Genomic DNA, 9,204 nt, shown 5'->3' with positions numbered 1-9,204 from the left:
AATATTAACACTATCTGTATGCAGTGATATGCGGATAAGTAGGTTTTTTTTTGTTTTTGTTTTTTTTTTTTAAATCAAAAATGTATTTGTTATTAGATGAAATTTTATTTATGGATTTGTAAGAGCCCATTAACTTGCATGCAATGCCTGTTTAAATGTTTTTCGTACATTCCTTATTCAATGGATAATATGTGTATTCCGAGTCATTGTAGGATAAAGGAAAGGTCTTATTAAATCTACATATTGCAAGGGATACCATCAATGGACCAAGACAAGATATTACAAATAAACGCAAGAAGAAATTAGATATTTCAAAAATGCTGTTAACCTGACAGAATCTTGCAATGAATTTTTTTTCTAGTTTTTTATACATGTGTATAAAAAAATTAAACATGTGTTGTAAAGAATGTTATTCTAGCAATAGAAGATAGATAGGTTCCAAAATCAATTTAAAAACTGCACAACTTAATACAAATACTAATAAATAAACTAAGATTTTGTTAACTTGGTTATGCCCTTGCAACATTGTATTTTTAAGATGTCCTAAAAAGCACTAGTATATTTACTATTATCATGTGACTTCCATATCACCTGACAAGTCGAAATAAAAAAAAATCATCCTTGACATGTATATTTTTTATTACATGTATATTACTTTTGCCCGATGTTAGTAAAGTACTGTAACGTCTCTCTCTCTCTCTCTCTCTCTCTCTCTCTCTCTCTCTCTCTCTCTACTTTCTCTGTTTTACTCACTAGGGGTTGTCTTTCGTACAAGGCTTGCGTTACACGGCTCAACTGAGCTAGGAGGGCTTATGTGGCACAGTTTCAAATTTAACATCTTTAAATTCTATTTTACAACACTAAATTATCTCCCTTAAATTTATACTGTTTCCAATTCCTCTACGTTATCTCTATTTAATCAATAGCCCTATAATTACTCAACTCTGTCACTCACCGCTGTCTACAACTTATACCTTTTATTATTAACCCGCGCTTTCTAAGTTACACTTAATTTATTAACACACGAAATATCTCAGCCTTTCTTCCTTTAATAATCTAGATTTTAAGGAAGTCAATACTCTTAATACTCAGTATCTTCTGACTCAGTTCTTAATTTTTACTATCCTGCATTTCCAACTTGATTGGAAACCTTCAACTGTAGAAAACCTTGTCAATCTCTGTATTTAAAATGAGACAAAATACAATTTTACGATTTATTATAATGATTTTCTCTCAAATAAACAAGCAACACATCTAAACTGTGTCTCATTCTGTCTCTTGTCTAGTCACCTACACCGATATGTCTATAACCAACTTCTCCCACAATGCTTCTGCTGGAAAAGTAAAACTCCAAAAATCCCTTACTCTTAAAGTCTCTCCCAGACCTCCTGGATGAAAGTAAAACCAAAAATTAAAACTTAATCCCTTGAACTTAATTCCCTAATCAATTTACAACACTAGTAAAATCCCAGAAAATTCCTAAGTCTGAATTCCGTTATATAACAACAGCAGAATTTAGAAATACACTAGCTTCCTTAGCTAAATGTATAAATTACCTAAATTTTATGGGAACAACTTCAATTAATTTTACTAAATTCTCAAAGTTTATCCCCTGTTTACTAAAAATTCAAACAAACAGCATATTTCAACAAAGTTTAATTCCTCAGTGAAAAGATACTAAAATAGACCAAAACTTCCTATTAAATTCCACAAATATTCCAAAAGTTCCTCAAATGTGCTGGAAATATCTCTGGCTCTTCTTAAAATAAGAAATAAAAAGTCATTCTAAAATCTAATTCAAAAACTCCAAACCTATTCTAACCTAGAAAACCTTACCCCTAAAACACAGCTTCTCTAAACAAAGGATCTTAGCAGAGAGCAACCATTCCTTGAATCTCTTCTTTTTATACAAAAACATGTCGTAAACGTTGGAAATGTGGGAAAATGTTGGAGAATCTCTTCTGACATTTCCCTTAAGAGACAAAATCTATAGATAACTCTGAGAAGTACATACAAGACAACTATTCTGAATTAAAGTAATCACCAAATAGATTTCTAAATCGAAATAAGTAAATCATTGTCCATTTAATACAACAAATAACACCATTACCTCAAAAAAGATCCCAAAGTTATCGTAATATTTACGATTGGGCTCGATATCCCACAATTAGGACGAAGTTTGTAAACAACTCCTCACATTTTGCAACAAGACAATAACCACCGAAAATCAACTGAAAACATATTAAACAACAAGAAAATATAAATCTATGGTATGTATTATGGAGAGATTTTAATGGATTTCATGTTGTATTACTGACCACAGCATTGCATAGCAATCCCCCGCACACGTTCGTGCATCAGGCTACCCCCTACGTGGAACCGACGATGGCGCCTGTTCTTCACTCGGCACTAGTTATACCCATTACCCTCTCGAAGTTTAGTGGTTTTTCCCACGAAGAAAGGAAGAAATTTTTATCCGACTTTATTGTAGTCAAAACATCACAGCGGACCATACCAAGGTTTCTGCCTTTTCCCTATACTTAACGGGACCGGCTTTCCTTTGGTTTGACACTTTACCTGTATCTATAAAATCGTCATGGCACCGCCTAGTGACAGCATTTCAAGACAAGTATGTGTCATTTACCTTGAACATGAATGGCTCCCTCATTGCTCATACAGAGGCGTTCAGAAATCTGAAACTGAAAACAACTGTGGAAGACTTTTATTTTCACATCTTGAAACTGGGGAAAAAGCTGAAAAAGTCACCATTGGATCTGATGACCAAATTTAATGATGGACTCCCCACGCAGCTTCAATTTTTCGTTCGTGCTGGTAGGCCAGAAAACATAGATGACGCATTACAGAGTGCTAGGGTTGGCGAATCTGTTGGTTATGGTAGCTCAGCAGCTGCGAGTGGATGTAATGCGGTATCTGTGCCCTCATCCAGTTTAACTTTACAAGATCAAATAAATGATCTTGCTTTAAAGATGACATCCCTAACCGAGATGATCAAACATCCAGCCCAAACTCAGCAGCAGCAACTTACCAGGCAGCAGCACAGTACGGTTAACAACAGGAACATCTGTTTTAATTGCCATGGCCCAGGACATCGACGCAATGAGTGCAAGTGGACTGGAGCTACATCTAGTCAGTCAGATGCACAATGCTCCCAGTTTGGACACATTGCTTCAGATTGTGCCATACACCATCCAAGGACACCTCGTTCGGTAAACCAGAGAGGCTCGGGCGCCACCGGACGCGGGCATGGCCCAGGACATCGACGCAATGAGTGCAAGTGGACTGGAGCTACATCTAGTCAGTCAGATGCACAATGCTCCCAGTTTGGACACATTGCTTCAGATTGTGCCATACACCATCCAAGGACACCTCGTTCGGTAAACCAGAGAGGCTCGGGCGCCACCGGACGCGGGCAGCTCAGAAGAGGCAATTAAAGTGTCTTCACCGTAGTCGATCTCCAAGCCGCAGTGTTACTGATACTGACAGTTATATACCTGCTGTGAACTCGTGTGAATGTTGCAACAAGCCGTGTACACGTGACTATACATCTACTGATAGTGACAGTTCCTCACGCCGCAGTGTAACTGATATTGACAGTTGTGATACTGATTTTGACAGTTGTGTACCTGCAGACAATTTGCGTGAATCTTACAACAAGCCGTGTGCGCGTGACTTTACTTCCACTGATAGTGACAGTGTTTTGCCTATGGCAAATTATTGTATTCACAATGATGTTAACAATAATATAACATTAACTAGTACTGATACAGACAGTACTGATATTGTCAATGATGAATGTATAAATGTTAGACATGATGTTTCTAAGCTTTTGTACATGCCAGTGTCAGTGAAACATGTAAAAAGTTCTGCTTTTTTAGACAGTGGTAGTAAAATCAATATTTTATATGCATTGTTTAGTTCACTGCCAAAAAAATCTTGTACCCCATTACTTACCTGTTGTAAAGATAATGAGATTGTAGTTGCTAGTGGTCAGAGACTTGATATAGTGGGTACTTCATTTGTGAAACTTAAAGTTCCCTCTGGGAAACATTCGGTACCTGTTTATGTACTTAGAAATACCTCGCACCCCTTGATTTTAGGTACAGAATATTTAACATCTCAGAAAATTTTGTTGAATTTTGGAAATTGTTCTGTGCAATTTAAAAACTGTAATCTGAAATGTGGTGCTTATGTTGAATTGCCACCAAACAAAGAGAGTATTGTTCACGTTCGAGTACCTAGATCTGTTTTTGTTGGTACTCTTTATTGGTTTGTATAACATCAAAGAAAGCATTAAAGTTGGGATTGTTGGTTGCTAGAGCAATTGTTATCGTGCCATATAATCATGTACTTTGTTTGAAAGTTTGCAATACTACTACTTCTTGTATTGTGTTGAAGAAAGGGGAACTTTTAGCCAAAATGTCATCCACCGTTAGATGATTCATGTCATATTATTTCATTACAGAGTAGTAGCTAAGCTTATGATCAATGTAATAATGTAGATATCAAGTCTAATGCAGTTCAGTCATTTATGTCAAACTTTGATTTAGAAAAACTGTGTTCACATTTGTCTGATTCTCAGTTATCTCAACTGCCACAAACACTTTATGAACATAAAAAATTGTTTGTTACAAAGGAAAATCCAAGTTTATGGTTCACCACACTGGTCCAACGCCATATTCATCTTAAACCAGACTCTAAACCAAACACCAACGTCCATATCGGTTATAAACCCTGATAAGAAGGAAGTATTGCGTCATCACTTACAGGAGCTTTTATATCAAGGTATCATTGCCCCTGTAGCAGCTGATGAGAATGATCCCATCACTAGTCCTATTGTGCTCGTAAGCAAGCGCAAGAAACCACAAGCGGGTGTTCAACCTGGTTCCAAAGAATCGAGTCTGTCTATGTATCGTTTCTTCTGTGACTTTCGATATTTAAACTCGAAATCGCAACATTTCAGGTATACTATACCTGACTTGCAAGAGTTGGCAGAATCTTTCACCCATCGTATACCTAACTACATATCATCCATTGACCTGAGCTCTGGATTCTTTCAGATGGGAATAGCTCCAGAATCTTCCAAATATACAACATTCAACACCTATTTTGGCACCTACAAATTTTTACGATTACCAATGGGACTCAGTACAGCCCCAAACTCTTTTCAGCTCTTGATGGACAAAGTTTTAAATGGACTTACCTTTCGCTCAGCGTTATGTTATCTTGATGATGTGATTATATGTTCTGATACCTTTGAATCACATTTGAAGGACCTTACAGAGCTGTTTGAACGATTTCGACAGGCTGGCCTCAAACTCAATCCTAGCAAGTGCACATTTGCACAAAGGAAGTGTATTTTCCTAGGACATGTGATCTCCAAAGATGGTCTGTCCCCTCCACCAGATAGGGAAGAGGCCATTCAGAAATACCCAGCACCATCTTCTGTGTCATCACTTCGTCGTTTTTTGGCATGATAGGATGGTTCCGAAAGTATATTCCAACTTTTTCCTCAATTGTAGACCCACTTTTCTTCCAGCTCAAGAAGGGTGTGCATTTCCGGTGGACCGCAAAGCATGAGGAATCATTTCAAGAACTGAAGAAACAACTCTCAAACTCCCCAGTTCTTGCATACCCTTGTTTTGATCTGCAGTTTCGCATTGCTGTGGATACATCCAGTCGGGGCATTGGTTTCATGTTGCACCAGCTTCATCCTGGAGAGGATTATTCAGCAACTCCACATGTTGTACGTTATGGTTCTAAAGGACTGTCCAAATGGCAGCGTTCTTATGGACCAACAAAGCTGGAATTGTTGGGAATGACATATGCTGTTTTGGAATGTGCGTCATACATCAGAGGAACCCATTTTATTGTGGAATGTGACCAACAAGCTCTGAAACCTCTATACCAGAAGAAACTTGAGGGTACCATTTATGAACGCTGGTTAGCAATCCTACAGGAGTTTAATTTTGACATTGTTTACAAGCCAGCTAAGGAAATGTGTGTACCTGATGCATTGTCTCGTGACTTGGCAGATAACAACAAAGTGACACCAGTTTTGACAGTCCAGACCACGAAGATCTCTTCTTTCCCTACATTAAAGAGGAAACTGGACAAATTCATTTTCCATGTGGGAAACCTTTGACCCAACATATGATTAACAATGGTCACAAGGAGCTTAATGATCTACGACTGGACACAAAATCTCATCTAGACAATGGATATGATGCAGATACTGATGAACCACCTGCAACCATATTTCCAAAACCACATAAGAAATCTCTGGATGTCCCACCATGGAGGAAATCTCCCAATGGAAAGCCATTTCCAATTTTTCCATACCAAAAACCAATCAAAGTTGACCGTGTAATGAGTGCATGTGATAGTGACACTGTTATTCACAATACCAACACAAGTGATATTGACACTGTTGTTAGTGATACTAATGGACACTCAGATGATTACACACCTTTGATTTGTAACAACAAACTGGTTGATAGTGATGCTTGTATTCTTTATCACCCTAAAAGTGCGAATGATCATCACATTGACACTGTGCTTTATGATAATACAAGTGATATTGACACTTCTACTGCTCATCATATTTGACACTGTGCTTCATGATAGTTCCAGTGCTATTGACACTTCTATTCATGTTCACAATTTTAGTGCTAGTGATGTTAATTCTGACACTGTGATTCACGAATCAAGGAATACCGATGTTACAAGTGATAGTAACCATGGATACCAAGATCATGTGAACTCTGATACTTTATTTGACGAAAGTGTGGCCGACAGATACAATGCTGATACCGTGATCGAGAATGAGGAGACTGAATGAGGAATGAGGAGAATACCAGACAGACCTGTTCAGGAGAGCGCACTGGAGCTACTTACCAAAACAGACCTTTCTCTGTCCAGCATTGCCAATTTACAGAAATCTGATCCTGATTTGAGACTTATTCTAGATTATTTGCAGCAGGACAAGCTACCACTTTCACAGAAAGCTGCTCGCAAAATTTTTTTTGGAAGCCCAAGACTACCTAATGGCTGATGGTGTTTTATTTCACTCCCGAATACCCAAAGCAAAGCGTATCAAGGGCCTTAACAACTACCAACTTGTCATTCCACAAGCTCTAATCAAGACAGTTCTAGCATTGTACCACGAGTCACCTATGGGAGCTCATGGTGGAATAAATGATACCCTAGACCGCATCAAAGAACATTATTATTTTTCCAGGATGTCCACCATCATAAGTGATTTCGTAAACTCTTGTAATATTTGCCAGAGCCGGACAATGACCCAGGCAAAAACAAAGACAACTAGGGCTAATTGTAGCAAGAACCGTTACAGATGTTCCCCAAACGCTCCCCGACTCCCTTCTGGTGCTTTATTCCTTTTAAACTTCATTAAATAAGGCAAACTCTATGCATTTTAGAATTTAACAACATTTTCCCCGAAGTTACCCAAGTTTATTACAAATTTTAGCATTGCACACGCGCGCACTTGAATGCATACGCATGATGACCATATCATCTTGTCTACACTATAAATATATTTTAATATACCGAGTATTACAGCATTTAATCAAAAAGTAGAAAAAATACGGCTAAATCAAGTATATTGGTCATTTGAGGTTTTGCACGCGCACACACGTGCATGCATGAGCGTAATAACCATATCATTTTGACAAGCACTATTAATATATTTTAATATACTAAATATCAAAGCATTTAATCAAAAAATATTTAAAAATTCGCTAAATCAAGTGTAGTTGTAATTTTTGCAATGCACGCGCGCGCACATGCATGCATGTGCATGATGACCATACCTCCCTGTAGGAATCTATTATGTCCATCTATGCTTTAAATTTCATCCTGTTTTGTTGAAAACCAAGAGATTTATAGCCATTAAAAGTTTAAGCCAATCAGCTTGCAGCGCACGTGCATGCGCGTGCTTTCATGAAATTTTTTATACATCATATTATAGGACATCCTAATGTATGACTATATTTTAAAATTCAAAGTATTTTGTCAAAATACAAGAAAGATTGAGATTTTGGTTTCAGCCAATCAGAGCAAAGCGCACGTGCATGCGAGTGAGTTCATGCTAATTTGACCATGTCATCTTCTTTACACTACTAATATGCCTTGATATTATGAGTTTCAAAAGATTTCATAAAAAAATATAAAACTTACAGCTATAATAAATATATCATTCATTTCACTCATTGCACGCGCCCGCACGTGCATGCATGTGCGCGCAAAATGACCTTCGACGGGCACATCTACACAACATGCCTATTTTCCCTAAAAAGGTTTTAACTCAATTGGATGAGCAGTTTCCGAGAACACTCGCGGAACAAAAAGTACCGGTGAGGAAATAAGAAAAAAAAGAATAATAATAATAACTAGAAACATTGTTGCCATGGCAACAAGAAGGTCTTCCGTCCCTTCTCTGTCTTCATAGAAGTTGATTCCTCTTTTTACAACATGTTATGTTGTGCATTCCCTGTCACACCTTCATACAAAAAATAGTTCTTTCGCCATGCGCTCAGCACTTTGAAGTGAAAGTTGGGGATATTTTGGATGAGACCTTAAAAACCGAGGCCCCGTGTCACGGCAGGTGTTGGCACGATAAAGATCCCTCACTGCTCAATGGTCCTGAGTGCCGAGTAAAAGTCTAAAGGACAAGATAGGCTACCCCTTTTTGGCCCCTGGTTTGGGGTGTCTTTTAGAATTAAACAACAGGTTATCAATGAAAACCTCTTGTCACCCTTGCCATAAAATGAGTATTTGTTCTAAGTTATGGGTTACACAGAGGTCACAGGAAGGTCAGAAAATACGTTAATTTCCGAATTTTCTCATTTTTATGCAAATTTTCATCGATTTTACAGCACATCTTGTTTCAGAAAACATAGAGCACAAGCTTGCCTATCTACCAAATTGATATATTTCATACACTAGTATCAGATGCATCTTATGTATAAAAATATCAGATAGGCAAGCTTGTGCTCTATGTTTCCCGAAGTGAAAAGTATCTCAAAATTGACGAAATTTAACCAGAATTGAGGAAATACAGGAAAATGTCCTACTTCTGCAACCTCTTGTGGCCTCCGTGTTAGCTTTGAATCAAAATTAGTGCTGGTTTTAAAACAAGCAACATTTTAAGTTCTTAACTACAAA

This window comes from Saccostrea echinata, unplaced genomic scaffold, assembly GCF_033153115.1.
Source record: "Saccostrea echinata isolate AGI-Se365-2 ecotype Australia unplaced genomic scaffold, CSIRO_AGI_Sech_v1 ptg000050l, whole genome shotgun sequence".
Taxonomy (NCBI): domain Eukaryota; kingdom Metazoa; phylum Mollusca; class Bivalvia; order Ostreida; family Ostreidae; genus Saccostrea; species Saccostrea echinata.
Note: the sequence above shows the minus strand (reverse complement) of the source record.